The sequence below is a fragment of the Pleurodeles waltl genome, chromosome 7 (assembly GCF_031143425.1).
Source record: "Pleurodeles waltl isolate 20211129_DDA chromosome 7, aPleWal1.hap1.20221129, whole genome shotgun sequence".
Taxonomy (NCBI): domain Eukaryota; kingdom Metazoa; phylum Chordata; class Amphibia; order Caudata; family Salamandridae; genus Pleurodeles; species Pleurodeles waltl.
This window is the reverse complement of record NC_090446.1, coordinates 790726007-790742138: the sequence shown is the minus strand read 5'-3', so window position 1 is coordinate 790742138 and position 16132 is coordinate 790726007.

The following is a 16132-nucleotide window of genomic DNA, read 5'->3' as shown; positions in this document are numbered from 1 at the left end:
CCGCGGTCAGATGCGGGAAACCGGCGGTCTCCCGCCGGTTTCCCGCTGCCCTTCAGAATCCTCCATGGCGGCGGAGCGCGCTCCGCCGCCATGGGGATTCTGACACCCCCTCCCGCCATCCTGTTCCTAGCGGGTCTCCCGCCAGGAACAGGATGGCGGGAGTGGGTGCCGCGGGGCCCCACGAAGTATTTCAGTGTCTGCAATGCAGACACTGAAATACGCGACGGGTGCAACAGCACCCGTCGCACCTTCCCACTCCGCCGGCTCAATTCTGAGCCGGCGTCCTCGTGGGAAGGTGATTTGCCCTGGGCTGGCGGGCGGCCTTTTGGCGGCCGCCCGCCAGCCCAGGGCAAATCCCAAAATACCCTCCGCGGTCTTGCGACCGCGGAGCGGTATTTTGGTGGGGGAACATTGGCGGGCGGCCTCCGCCGCCCGCCAATGTTAGAATAACCCCCATAGTTACATTGGTTCACACCCAATTGGCATATTTGATTTACTTCTAAGTTCCTAGTAAAGTGCACTCCATGTGCCCAGGGCCTGTGAATTGAATGCTACTAGTGGGCCTGCAGCACTGGTTGTGCCACCCACATAAGTAGTCCCTTAACCATGTTTCAGGCCTGCCATTGCAAGGTCTGTGTGTGACGTTTCACTGCCACTTCGACTTGACATTTAAATGTACTTGCCAAGCCTTAAACTCCCCTTTTTCTACATAAAAGTCACCCCTAAGGTAGGCCCTAGGTAACCTTTAGGGAAGGGAGCTATGTGGATAAAAGGCAGGACATATACAAGTGTGTTCTACATATACTGGTAGTGGAAAACTCCTAAATTAGATTCCCACTACTGTGAGGCGTGCTTCTTTCATAGGATAGCATTAGGGCTACTCTCATATACAATTTGAGTGGTAGATTCTGATCAGAAAGAGGTAACCAGGTCATATTTAGTATGGCCAGAATGGTAATAGAAAATCCTGCTTATTGGTGAGGTTGGATTTTATATTACTATTTTAGAAATGCCACTATTAGAAGGGGAATATTTCTCTGCACTTAAAATCCATCTGTGCCTTACAACCTGTTTCCAATCCATGTCTGGGCTGGGCTGGTTGACAGCCCCGTGTGCATTTCACCCAGATAACCACAAACACAGAATTCTCAGTCACACGTGCACTCACCTACATCCTGAATGGGTCTTCCTGGGCTGGAAGGGTGGGGGCCTGACACTTGCATTTCAAAGGCTAATGGCCTGCCCTCACACAATTTTAGGGAGATAGGCTAGAGTGTGGAGCATTGCAGTAATTAAGCCTGGAAACAAATTGCTGCTTGGATAATGAGCTGATGAGACTTTTGATCAAGATTGGAGGTAATCTTTTTCAACACTATGAGATGAAAAAAGTAAGACTGAAATGTTACTGATTTGTGGCCCGTGAGCATTGAGTTGGAAAACTAAATTATGAACTTCATTTCCTGGGTTAGGAAACACATTTAGTTAAGAAAGCAGTAATCACTTAGGGGACAGATGTAGCAAACGTTTTGCGACTCGCAAACGGCAAAATTTGCCGTTTGCGAGTCGCAAAACGCGTATCCCAATGCAGAAATGCATTTTGCGAGTCATTACCGACTCGCAAAATGCATTTCAGACTCGCAAATAGGAAGGGGTGTTCCCTTCCTATTTGCGAGTCGCATTGGGATGCAATATCATTTGCGACCGCATATGCGGTCGCAAATGGCATCGCAGTTACCATCCACTTCAAGTGGATGGTAACCCAATCGCAAATTGGAAGGGGTCCCAATGGGACCCCTTCCAGTTTGTGACTGGAGCCCAAAATATTTTTTCAGGGCAGGGAGTGGTCCAAAGGACCACTCCCTGCCCTGAAAAAAAACCGAAACTAAAGGTTTCGGGTTTTTTTTGAAGTGCAGCTCGTTTTCTCTTAGGGAAAACGGGCTACACTTCAAAAAACAAAAAAAATGCTTTATTTAAAAGCAGGTCGCTAACATGGAGGTCTGCTGACGTCAGCAGGCCTCCATCTTAGCGACTGCCTATACTCGCAATGGGGCCGCAATTTGCGACCCACCTCATGAATATTCATGAGGTGGGTCATTGCGACCCCATTGCGAGTTGCAGTCGGTGTCTGAGACACCGTACTGCATAGCAATTTGCGACTTGCAAATTGCGAGTCGCAGGGACTCGCAATTTGCAAGTTGCAAATTGCTTTTTTCCTACATCTGGCCCTTAGAGCTGCAGAAATTCATTTACCCACCAGCAGGATCTCCGAATTTCTGTGTTAAGTTTCAAAAATGTGTTTCACATGCATAATATGACTGAGATAATACAAGAGCGAAAACAATCTAATCTTGGAGTGGATGATGTGGGTATCATCTGCATATATTTTAAAAATGAAACTGAAGGAATGAATCAATCTTGCCATGGTAATTATACGTGTTAAACAATGTTGGACTTAATTATGAGCCTTGTGGTAGTCCTGAGGTAATAGCTTGACATATTGATGTGAATGATGGAAAGGACACAGCTAAAGATCTATCTTCTATATACTCTCTGATCCAATTTTACACAACTTCTCCTAGCCCTACTTGATGTAGGTGATCTATTAATAAGTGATGTAAAATGGTGTTGAAAGCTGCCGACAGATTAAGGTGGATCAGAGTGGCTGATCCTCCCTGATCTGCCAGCAATCGTAAAGTCATCAAGAACTGCCACATGAACCCATTCAGTGCTCTGAAACCTGATTGACAAGGGTCCAGTGGTTTTCCCTGCTCCAACTCATCAATATGTTGGGAGTTTACTCAGTTTTCAAGCATTTAGTTATATCCTGCTCCTGCCTCATCCCCCTCCCCCACTCGCATCCCCCTCTCTACCTCTCCTATCTAACCCATTCACTTTCTACCTCCCTCACTCCTCCTATCTACCTATCTCTCCATCTCTCTATCCCACTATCCAACTCCCTCACTCTCCAACTCCTCCTATCTTCCTATCTCTCTATCTTTTTCCCTATCTATCGATTTCTCTATCTACCTTTTCTCTCTACCTATTTCTCTATCTCTCCCCCCCTCCCGCCACCCCCTCTATTACCTATCTTCCTATCCCCTCACTCTACCTCTCACCCTCACCCACCTCTACAACCCCCCCTCCCCTATCTTCACAACCCTACACCTATCTTTCTCCCTAATCTCCTAAACCTCCTAACACTCTCCCCCCTCCACCCTTAAACCCCCCTCCCCCAGCTCTTCTCACTCTACCTGTCCCCCCCCTCCCTCGCGCTTTCCCAGCCGCGACCTCCTGCACGCCCCCGCCCCCCAGCTCCCATTCGCCCCCAGCTGACCCCTCCCCCCCTCCTAACTCATATGGCGGCCGCGCCGGAGGCGTGCCAGAGGCAAGCCCGTCTGCGCCCGTCCGCGCCTGGCCCGCGCCCAGCGCCATGACCCCTGGTCCCCAGCGCTCCCAAGCCCCGATGATCCGCTATGACCCCACCACCCTCCATGCCCTCAACCCAGGACGCTCCAACACCTGCTTCCAAGCTCACCCCAAACGCACCCATGGACCCTTCGCCTGCAACTCCTGCAAACGCATCTTCCACCACGCAACAACTACGACCACAAGCCCACGCGCCATCAACCACCTCAAGTGCATCCTAGTCAACGCTCGCTCCGTTCACAAACACGCCGTTGAACTCTGGGACCTCCTAGACTCCACAGCACCGGACGTCGCCTTCATCACGGAGACCTGGATGAACGCCTCCTCTGCTCCAGACATCGCCACCGCCATCCCCGAAGGCTACAAGATCTCCAGGAAAGACCGCACCAACCAAGTAGGAGGAGGTATCGCCATCGTCTTCAAAGACTCCATCAGCGTCACCACCTCCACTGAAGACTCCCCTCTTGCCGCTGAACACCTGCATTTTCAGATTCGCACCGACCCGAGGACCACCCTCAGAGGATCCCTCGTCTACCGTCCTCCCGGACCTCGTGCCCCTTTCAGCGACACCATCGCCGACTTCATCTCCCCGCACGCCCTCGCCTCACCGGACTACATCCTCCTAGGCGACCTCAACTTCCATCTGGAACAAAACAACGACCCCAACACCACCACCCTGCTCGACAACCTCGACAACCTCGGCCTCAAACAACTGGTGAACACTGCCACCCACATCGCCGGACACACACTCGACCCTATCTTCTCCGTCAGCAAACACGTCTTCTTCAGCCACGCCTCCGCCCTTCATTGGACCGACCACAGCTGCGTCCACTTCACATTCCAACGCGAGACCCGCCACCTCCGCACTCAACCCATCCCTCGCCGACAGTGGAACAAGATCCCTGAAGAGCAACTCTTCGCCGCACTCGCCGCCAACCAACCCACCCTCACCACCGACCCCAACGTCGCAGCCCTCAACCTCACAAACTGGATCTCCAACTGCGCAGACAACCTTGCTCCCCTCAAATGCTCGCAGCGACAGAACAACACCAAGAAACCCCTCTGGTTCTCTGACACCCTCAAAGAATCAAAGAAAACTTGTCACGCACTTGAGAAAGCCTGGCGCAAGGACCGCACCGCTGACAACATGACCGCCCTCAAGAACGCTACCCGCAAACACCACCACCTGATCCGCACTGCCAAAAGGAATTTTTTCACCGACAGACTGGACAAAAACAGCCACAACAGCAGAGAACTCTTCAGCATCGTCAAGGAGTTCTCCAACCCCAGCGCCAACGCCATCACGCCCTCACAGGATCTATGCGAATCCCTCGCCACTTTCTTCCATCGCAAGATCAGCGACCTCCACGACAGCTTCGGACACCAGACCCAACCTAACACAACCGAACCCACATCCCCGACCATCACCCTCAACAACTGGACCCACATCAGCACGGAAGAAACCAAATCCATCATGAACTCTATCCACTCCGGCGCCCCTTCGGACCCCTGCCCGCACTTCATCTTTAACAAAGCCGACAACATCATCGCCCCGCACCTCCATACCGTCATCAACTCTTCTTTTTCTTCTGCTACCTTCCCCGAATGCTGGAAACACGCCGAAGTCAACGCCCTACTAAAGAAACCTACGGCTGACCCGAGCGACCTGAAAAACTTCCGCCCCATCTCCCTTCTGCCTTTCCCAGCCAAAGTAATAGAGAAGACCGTCAACAAACAGCTGACCACCTTCCTGGAAGACAACAACCTGCTCGACTCCTCACAGACCGGATTCCGAACCAACCACAGCACTGAAACCGCCCTCATCTCAGTCACAGACGACATCAGAACCCTGATGGACAACGGTGAAACAGTCGCCCTCATTCTTCTCGACCTCTCGGCTGCCTTTGACACCGTCTGTCACCGCACCCTAATCACCCGCCTCCGCTCCACCGGGATCCAAGACCAGGCCCTGGACTGGATCGCCTCCTTCCTCGTAAACCGCTCCCAAAGAGTCTACCTCCCTCCGTTTCGCTCAGAACCCGCTGAGATCATCTGCGGCGTACCTCAAGGCTCATCACTCAGCCCGACACTCTTCAATGTCTACATGAGCCCCCTCGCTAACATCGTACGCAAGCACGACATCATCATCACCTCCTACGCCGACGACACCCAACTTATACTCTCCCTCACCAAGGACCCCGCCAGCGCCAAGACCAACCTACAAGAGGGTATGAAGGACGTCGCAGATTGGATGAGGCTCAGCCGCCTAAAGCTGAACTCTGAAAAAACTGAAGTCCTCATCCTCGGCAACACCCCGTCCGCCTGGGACGACTCCTGGTGGCCCACGGCCCTCGGCACCGCACCGACCCCCGCAGACCACGCCCGCAACCTCGGCTTCATCTTGGACCCCCTTCTCACCATGACCAAGCAAGTCAACGCCGTGTCCTCCGCCTGCTTCCTCACCCTCCGCATGCTCCGCAAGATCTTCCGCTGGATCCCCGCCGACACCAGAAAAACCGTGACCCACGCCCTCGTCACGAGCCGCCTGGACTACGGCAACACCCTCTACGCTGGGACCACCGCCAAACTCCAAAATCGCCTGCAACGCATTCAAAACGCCTCAGTCCGCCTCATCCTCGACGTACCCCGCAACAGCCACATCTTCGCACACCTGAGACACCTGCATTGGCTCCCAGTCAGCAAAAGGATCACCTTCCGACTTCTCACCCACGCACACAAAGCCCTCCACGACAAGGGACTGGAATACCTCAACAGACGCCTCAACTTCTACGTCCCCACCCGCCCCCTCCGCTCCTCTGGCCTCGCACTCGCCGCCGTCCCTCGCATCCGACGCTCCACGGCGGGTGGGAGATCTTTCTCCTTCCTGGCGGCCAAGACCTGGAACTCCCTCCCCACCAGCCTCAGGACCACCCAGGACCACTCCGCTTTCCGGAGACTCCTAAAGACCTGGCTGTTCGAGCAGCGATAACCACCCCCTTTGTCCCTAGCGCCTTGAGACCCGCACGGGTGAGTAGCGCGCTTTATAAATGCTAATGATTTGATTTGATTTGATTTGAATGGCAGTTGTGAGATTAGTGAGATTGGTTGCATAGCATCAGCAGCTGACTTCTTAATATAGATTCTACCAAAGCCTTCTTCTGACAATCAGGGACTGAGCCTAATTCTAATTATGCATTCCAAAGACACTGGATCAAAGATAGATGTTTTGCTCGACCAGATTGATAATGTAAGCAGGACAAGGATCTAAAGGGGAACCTGATTTAGTGGATTGTGTTTCAGTAATTAGTTTGAATTTCACAGGACAGACTCAGATGAAAAATTAAACTATGCCAAAATGTTAACATCCAAATTGTTGAATTGTAAAAGTGAACTATGTATTTTTGTAATTTTCTCCTGGAAGTAAAAGGAGATGGTATCGCACAGTTGCTGAGATGGCTCAATGTTGTTTTGAAAGCAATCAGGATTGGCCAGTGGATTCTTAATGAACTTGGAAATCTCTTTTGTTGAACTCTGAGCAGTAATTATTTTATCTGCCTAATATGAAGCTTGCTCCTTTCTAATTAGGGATTGGCAGGATCGAAGTAAAGCTTGATAGGCGGAGTGAGTAAATGGAGATTAAGAAGCTCTTCAGTCACTCTCAACGTTTTTGCATTCCAGCATGTAAGCACTCAGGTCTTTAGAATACCACGGAGCCAATTGACAAAACTGGGCATTCAGACCTTTTGTAAGCAACAATAAAGAATTGAAAATGGTTATTAATCAATTTTCAAATTGCTGAATTGCCACCAGCAGATTGTCACTCAAATGGGGTATGTTTTGAGCCTGGTTACAATTGAGTTTGGTTGGGTGGCAATTTACTCCAGATATATTTAGGCTGTCCTACTGCGTTATGTTTCTGATTAAAAACTTTAAGGCCACTAGTAAGAAGAATTCAATTAGTGCATAGATTGTCCAAGAAAGGGTACTGCTTCTGAAACTGAAACCGATTTATTATTGCTAAACACCAAATACATTGTTTGTCCAGCGTGATGGGTGTGACGCTGTACTGGTTGTTTGAAACCTAAAGGTCCTTAGGATAGTAGGAGCTCTTTGGTAACAGCAAGTTCTGGATTTTCAGCTCAGGCGTTAAAGTTCCATAGTATGATTGTATTTTGTTAAGACTATTGGAGCCACATTGTCTTGCAGAGCTAGGTCTTTGTTATAAAAATATACAGTTAGCTGAAATCTGCAAGAAAAAATTGCTTTTATTCTTAGCATTTCTACTTGGGTAAAGGTTTCCAAATTGATATTGGTTGTTGTAAAATCTTGCTTAAAAACACTGTTAAATCTTTTCACCTTTTGTGAGGGCTAGAAATAAATGTTGTTTTGTAACCAGGTGGGATGGTCAGTGCAATATCAGGGATTTAATGTAATACCCTATCGCAACCTAGTGGGACACAATCCTAGCAGAACTGCATACGCCTCTTATGCACACCACAGTGGGAGGATGTGAAGCTCTGACAAATGACTCATTGGAGCTAAGACAGCTCCCACCCACATCCACATACCCAGACGGAAATGTGGCGAAAGTGGTATTGGATAATATGAATGAACACAGCCCAACTCTACATGTCAGTAAACATACTGAATTAATGTAAGTAGAATCCTAGGACCCCCTCCCTTCTATTCTATGGATGACTCAGAAACTCTGTTGTCTAATGGTTAATGTTATTACACCGTTAGCAACACAAAAGGATGATGGACAGAGTGATGAACAATGCAAACACTCACACCCAGTCACAGATCTGGGTTTAATCAATCGCTCTTTTGCTCACCATGCCACCCAAGTTTGGACCCAGCCATATGCAAATCAGTTTTGACCCTGTTCCTGATGGGAACAGTCTAACCCGAAATGCCAGGCCAGGTCTTTCATGGGCCGAAAACAATCATCCTGGGAGCGGTTTCAGGATATCACCCTTCATCAGCCAAGCTAGCTTGAATCCAGTGGCACAGTGAGCAAGGGACCCACGTCTGGGCATACCCTTCCCACTTAGTGCAACTTTAGCAACACAAAGGGATGATGGACGAAGTGCTGAACAATGCAAACACTCACCCCTAGTCACAGATCTGGGTTTAATCAATTGTTCTTTTGTCACCATGCCACCCCAGTTTGGATCCAGCCACATGCAAATCAGTCTTGACACTGTTCCTCATGGGAACAGTCCAGCCTGAACTGCCAGGTCAGGTCCTCCCTGGACCGGAAAAAAGCATTGTGGGACTGGTTTTAGGGTATCACCCTTCATGAGCCAGGCTAGCTTGAATCCAGTGGCACAGTGAGCAAGGGACCCACGTCTGGGCATACCCTTCCCACTTAGGGCAACTTTAGCAACACAAAGTGATGATGGACGGAGTGCTGAACAATGCAAACACTCACCCCTAGTCACAGATCTGGGTTTAATCCATTGTTCTTTTGTCACCATGCCACCCCAGTTTGGACCCAGCCACATGCAAATCCGTCTTGACCCTGTTCCTCATGGGAACAGTCCAGCCCGAACTTGCCAGGCCAGGTCCTCCCTGGACCGGCAAAAAAAACATTGTGGGACCGGTTTCGGGGTATCGCCCTTCATCAGCCAGGCTAGCTTGAATCCAGTGGCACAGTGAGCAAGGGACCCACGTCTGGGCACTTAAAAATTGATGAGGCACACAGTTGTTGATTGATAAACAAAGAGACACTGTATGCAACTGTACATATAAAACACTGCTCTAAAACAAGAGCAGAACACTGCATCTTATACATGGTGTTGTGCACAGTGTCCATCATTACAATGTATATGTAGTGTCGAAAGTTATAGACCAGTGGTTGCCATTCTGTACACTCTCTTAACGTATAGTCAATCATAAGAGTCAAAAACAATAAAAACAGATTCAAACAAAAAAAATCAAGGGTCGGGATTTTGTGTGTTCATATTTCATTAGTAAAACAAATGTCAAGCTGTGTTTCTAATATCAATTTGTTTGTCTATTTTGTCTTTATGCAGTGAATGAATATTACGTAAAGCCCCATTGACACTCTTAATTGTTTGGTCCACATGACCAAGTATCTTATTTGTAGGTGTTTTCTAAAACCTTTATTTATCAGTTTCGTGTTAACCCACTTTGCAGCATTAAAAACAGTAATCACATTATACAGCAAACAGACAAGGGAGCAATACCATACAGGGACACAAACGTCTCCTTTCCCTATCATTCTGGTAGACTATAGCTGTACAGTGGGGCAGTCCGGACATATTGCAGCAAATGCTCCAGAAACTCTCTGCAGCAGAGGTCTAATCATCCATTTCATTAATTTTGTTCACTTAATAAAACAGTATCAGGGACTGTAAACCTGTCTCCCAGGTCTCTCCATTGGCGTATATCAGTACCCCTGTCTTATCTGTTTAGCTTCATGTGGATCTCCTTCACTAGCATCCATTCCTCTACTCCTCGGTGCCAATGTACAACCTCTGGGGCGTGCTGACCCAGCCATGTAATGGCCACCCTGCATCAGGCCAAAACCAGAGCTAGCTTGAAGAATCTGTATGCCATCTTACGGCCTTTGAGCCTCCTAACATTCCACAATAAACCAAACAGTGGGATGAGGCCACCCTGCAGCGATGTGATGCATGTGAGCTTTTCCATTACCCGGACCGAGAAGTCCTGCACTCTTTGGCATCTCCAGTCCAAATGAAGGAAGTCAGCCTCATGGAATCCACAACAGGGGCACTAGTCAGAATAAGATTGAGATATCCAGTGTAGTGCCAGGGGCATCATGTAGGTACGATGTAAAAAGCTGCAATGGATCAACTTAAATCGAGCATTGCTAGAGACAGTCTTAGTGAGGGTGCAGGCCCAGTAAATGTCTCCCATGGGAGTCTCAGGTCAGGCTCTCTGGTTACCCGGACTCGCAACGGGCCACCAGCAGCATCCACCACCAATGCTTGATATATCAAGGGTACCAAATGCTGTTTTGGTCCACAGGTGGGTAGGGTCCCCAGAGTGCCAGAGGCCTCTGGCACCACCAAGAAAGTGGCCCAGGTCCGCTTGGCTAGTTTCTCCCAGGCCACAGTGCAGACTCCACCTGTATGTCCTCAATTGAAATTAAGTCATTAGGGCACAGGCTCCCCTTTAACCCACAGCCCCAATCCCTCTACGCCTGAAAGGACATATTTTCAGCCATCTGCTGGATCGGCGCTGGTACCCATACCATCAATTCTCAAAGAAAAAATGGGTCCTTCACAAAACAACTGTCACAAGCTTGTGCCATATACGAGCGGTCTTTCTGACCACAAATGGTGCACCTCTTGGGGCACTGGAACTCTCCATTAGTATTGCCGAGAACTGCCCAACATCAACTGCTCCCATCAGCATACGTTTCTCCCAGCTGTCTCCATCCTTCAACCAGTAGTTAGAGTGCTGCATCTGTGACGCATAGTAATAGAATTCAAGCTGTGACACCTCCGGTCTGCCCTCCTCATTTCGTCTGGTAAGGGTGGCAAAGGATGTCCTGCTCCATTTTCCAGCCCAGATAAGAATTGCATCCAGCTGCTTGAACACTCTATTGGGCAATGAACAGAGCAAATTCTTGTATGACGTACAGGCAACGTGGAAGAAGCACTGTCTTGGTGATCTCTCTGCTACCCATTAGTGATAGTGCATTGTGTTTCAAAGTGCAACTGACCTAGGCAGCAAGTCCATCACCCTCCTCAAGTTCAGACACAGGTGCTTCGCTCTGGAATGTGCAACCATAATTCCCAAGTAGCAAAAGTGATCCAGCTGGCAGCACAAGCCAACTTCAGGTACTCACTCCATTGAAGTCCCCATCAACACCACAAAAGCGAACAACAGGGACTTATTGCAGCTGATCAACAACCCAGACAGGGCCCTAAAGTCCACAGCATAAATCAAAGGGGAGAGAGGTACTTCTCTTTTTCTGCCCTCCCACACTCTGTGTATCCAACACATATATCAGAAAAAGGAGGACTAATACTAATCCTGTTGAATCAGGTGGCCCTAGCACAGAAACGCATAGTTCTTAAAAAAGTGCCCTCACCCACTAATAGTGACATGGTTCCTCAGTGGGCCTGATTCAACACCCCCATGCAAACAAATGTCAGGGATGGAGCAAAAGGAATCAGAGAAGACACTACACAAACATAAACATATATTGGGATCTACTCTGCAGAAGAAAACAATTACTGCTAAAACTACCTCAAAGGAGTCCCCCTTCCTCCTTAATATTGAACCCCTTGGATAGGATTAAAATCACTAACAGTGATGATCTAGGGGTATTCAAACCCCTTTCATCCCTATTCTCTGCTCCCTGGTCAACATGTTTCAGCCTTCCCTGGTTGCCCCTACGGGTCACTCAGCCTTCCTCAGGACTAGAGATCCCACTTTTGGGTCACCCCTAGACAACTTGCTCTGCTTCAGTGGGAGACAGGGATACCTTGATCCACCATATGACTTTACTTGCTATCTGTCCATAACCACACTCTGGTCATTCTGAAAATAGCAAAAATAATTAGAAATCACCGTCCCTTCTATTAATCATAGCGTTTCTCCACAGTTTACTTATTGCAGCCTCATTGCAAAATTCTTTAAAACTCTTGTGTGACACCACCGGTGCTCATTCAAGGGAATTCCTGATGCAAAGGCTCTTTCCACCACTAAATAGCCTCTCTGTGGTGGAAAAACACAATAACCACCACTGCTAAACCAAGTCACCCACAACAAATGTGAAAACCCATGGAATACATATAGAAAAATAATAATTTGGGCTTATCAGGTTTCACTGTATAACTCTCCGAAACTGGTGCATGACTGGGAGCGTCTCCCTGTAGTCATACATTAAGGTATAAATCAAGGGCAACATGTCAAAACATCTCTCCATTAACACAAATAATTATGACTTTTTAGTCTCTGTTACATCTGAACTCATCTTTGGAGCCCTTACATCCACATAACATATGCTACCAAAGGTGCCAACAAACCAACACATGTCCTGGGCACCCGTGAACCCAGCTACGCCGTATTTCATCCCCTCGCTGTTTCTCCAACCCACCTAACTGTAAGGGTCAGCCCACTCGCCTCTTGCTTTAAGGGTCTCTGTGCCCATAATCAGTGGTCTGGCACACTCACACCTGGGGCCATCACACTCACTTTTGTACATTGTTAAGCTCCCATATACCTAGTTGTTCTTGCTGCCCCCCTTCTGGTATCCTTGTTTTCTCTTTTTAAAACAAGGAATTGAATTCTATGTCAGGACCGGAGACAAGGATTGTGCAGTTCTTTCTTCACTTTTTATTCTACAGCAGGTTCAAAGTTCAACAAAAAACACATCTGAAACCACAAGTCCCATGAGTCCGTTGTCATAGTAACCATAGTCCAATGAAACTCCACTAACGCTAACAGTATAAATGACCACAGACACGTCATTCTCCCTTGACTTCACTGCAAAAGGACATCAGATTCCTCAAGTGGCCGCTGCCTCCGATCCTCTGAAAAACCCACAAAATTAAACCATGCGAAAACACGAAGCATGAAGCAGCTGAAAAAATCTCACATTAGTCAAAGTTGAAGACCATAAGAAAACCATAAGAAAATCAATCTACAGAGTAGTGGAAGTACAATTATTCACAGCAAGATGCAAGATCAATACATATGAGCATGTATGGTACAATATAACATGAGAATACCATCTTCATACAAATTCCAAACAATAGCTTCTGGGTGGGCAGGACATGAACTACGTGTCGGGTGGGATAATCCTCGCCTCCGTGTCCTTAATAGAATTGAAACTTTCCTTTATGATAGCTAGGAAATTTTGCCTGCTATGTCAGGACCGGAGGCGAGGATTATGCAAGTTCAAAGCTTACTCACCACCAGCGAGGCCGCCTCATGAATCGGTTTAAAATATAATTTTTTTAAAACCAACACCCAGGGCCAATCCGCTACATTCATGATGTCCTCCAGCCTATCGCCCACGTGAACAGCCTTGGAGGCCATGGTGCCTCTCGTCGAATTAGTCCCAAAAACTTCAGCTAGGATCCATCTGATCCACCTAGCAATGGTAGGGGAAGAGACCGCTTTAAAGGGCTTCTTCAATGATGTCAACTGCTAACATTCACCCGGAGGATGAAGATCAGCAGTTATCTCCTCATACGTACCATGCACAGTTTAGGAGCAAGAGGGAACACCGGGTAAGATAACGACCTGGTATTACATTTGGTCCTACGGGCATCTGTAAAAGTTACTCCATCTGGAGAAAACACTATGCCTGAAACATCCAGGGCTCTGACGTCCGAAACCCTTTTGCAGGATATGAGGCACAACAACATCACTAGTTTAGCTGACAACTCCTTCCTGAAGAGAAATTGATTGTCCTGCCATGAGGATAACAGACGTAGAACTAGATTGACATCCCATAACTCCGAGTACCTGGGTTCCGGAGGACGGGAGAGTCTGATACCCTTGAGAAGCTTACACACCCAAGGGTGAGCTCCTACTGGCGGATTATCAAGAAGGGGATGACCCGCTGAAATAGCCGACCAAAATGAACTCACTGTACAATAAGATAGACCAGCAGCCGCAAGTTCTGCTAGGAAATTCAGGATATCAGTAATGTGGGCCCCCATGGGATCTGTATGTGTGTCCATACACCAGCGAGCCCATCGAGATCATGCAGACCTGTATCGCTTACCAGTCCCTGGAGCCCAGGCCTGGGCGATGAAACCTTGAGCTTCCTGCGAAAGTCGGCAATCTTGCCATTGAGTCCTGAAATCTTCCAGGCCACCAGGGCTAGATGGCCTTGAAGGACCAGAGGGTGGAATTGGCCCATCAGAACCCAAAGGATCGAAGGAAAAACCAGAAGGTGGAGAGGAAAGTCGCACAAGAGCTCCAGAAAAGCTGGAATCCATGCTTGGGAGCACCATAGGGGGGTCACTAGGATGACGGTCGCTCCCTGGCGACAAACTTAGGCTGAAACTCTCAGAATCAGCAGGAAAGAGGGAAAAGCATACCCCTAGAGTGGGCCCCAGTCCTGCAGAAATGCATCCACTGCCTCTGCTCTCGGGTCTGGGTGCCAGCTGAAGTACCGAGGAAGATAGGTGTTCCACCTGGAAGCAAAGAAATCCACCAAACAAAGACCCCACCGAGCCATAATCGCCCGGAAGACTGTCGGGTCCAACTGCCAATCGCTGGAATCCAGCAGGAACCTGGAGTTCCAATCCGGCAAAAGTGCCAAAAGTCTTCCGCTAGGTCCGCTAGGGCCCTTGACCGAGTGCCCCCCAGCCGGTTGATGTATTGTACCGCCGACACGTTGTCCATCCGAAGTAGGACCACGCAAGAGACCCTGTCCCGAGTCAGGGATTTCATCGCAAACGAGCCCGCTAAAAGCTCTAGACAATTGATATGCATCTTGTGTTCCTGAGGGGTCCAACGTCCCCGAAGGATATGCTCCCACAGCGGGCTCCCCATCCGTGTAGGCTGGCATCCAACTCTATGACAAGGTCGGGGGAGGCACCAAATATGACCCTGCCATTCCATGCCTCCATGTGGTCCAGCCATCATTGCAAATCCGTTCTGGCCTCCGGGTCAAGAGAGATTAGTTCTGAATATGCAAGACCACAGTGAAGATGATGGGCTTTGAGATGTTGGAGAGCCCTGTAGTGAAGGGGTCCTGGAAAAATGGCCTGAATCGATGAGGAGAGTAACCCCACCACTCTGGCGAACTGTCTAAGCGAGATCCTGTTGCGTCTCAGAACTATCTGCTACTCCTTTTTGATTTTGGAGATCTTCTGCAGCGGGAGACTGAGGGATGCTACCTGGGAGTCTATGAGGAAACCCAGAAAAACCATTGTCTGCAATGGAAGCAGATCGGATTTCTGTTGGTTGATCACAAACCCCAGGTCCTGCAGTAGAGCAATAGTCATGCTCATGTTGGATATGAGTTGCGACCTGGACTGATCCATCAAGAGGATATCATCAAGGTAAATAATGAGGCGAACCCCCCGGGAATGGAGGAGTTCTACCACCAGTTTGAGGAGCTTGGTAAAGCACCAAGGAGCTGACAACAGTCCGAACGGGAGAGAGGTGAATTCAAACCCCTGACCTTTCCACAGAAACTGCAGGAACCTGCGATGAGGGGGAAATATGGGCACCGTAAGGTACGTGTCTTTGAGGTCCAGATGGACCATCCAATCCCCCTGCAGGAGGATATCTCGGAGCAAGTGTATATCCTCCATTTTGAAATGCCGATATACACTAATTCGTTGAAAGAACAAAGGATGATCACCTGGTGAAACCCTTTGTCCTTCTTCTCCACCAGAAAAAGGTTGCTGACAAAACCTCTTGGGTGGAGAGAAGAGGTACATATGGCACCTTTGCAAAATGGTTCTTGAACCTCTGCTTCTATAAGGTTGGAATCTGTTGCTGAGAAGAGTAAAGGTCTGGGAAGTTCTTCCTGTACTGGAGTGCCCCAAAACTCTATGTGGAAACCCAACACAGTCTGCAGAACCCACGCATCTGAGGTTATGAGTTCCCAATTTCGTTTGAACAAACGTAACCTCCTCCCCCCAGATCTTGAGGGGAAGAAGGGGTAATCCTTATCCGAAGTGCCCCCTGGGGCATTGGTTGCTCCTCTGGCGATCCTACTCGCTCTGCCTTTTCC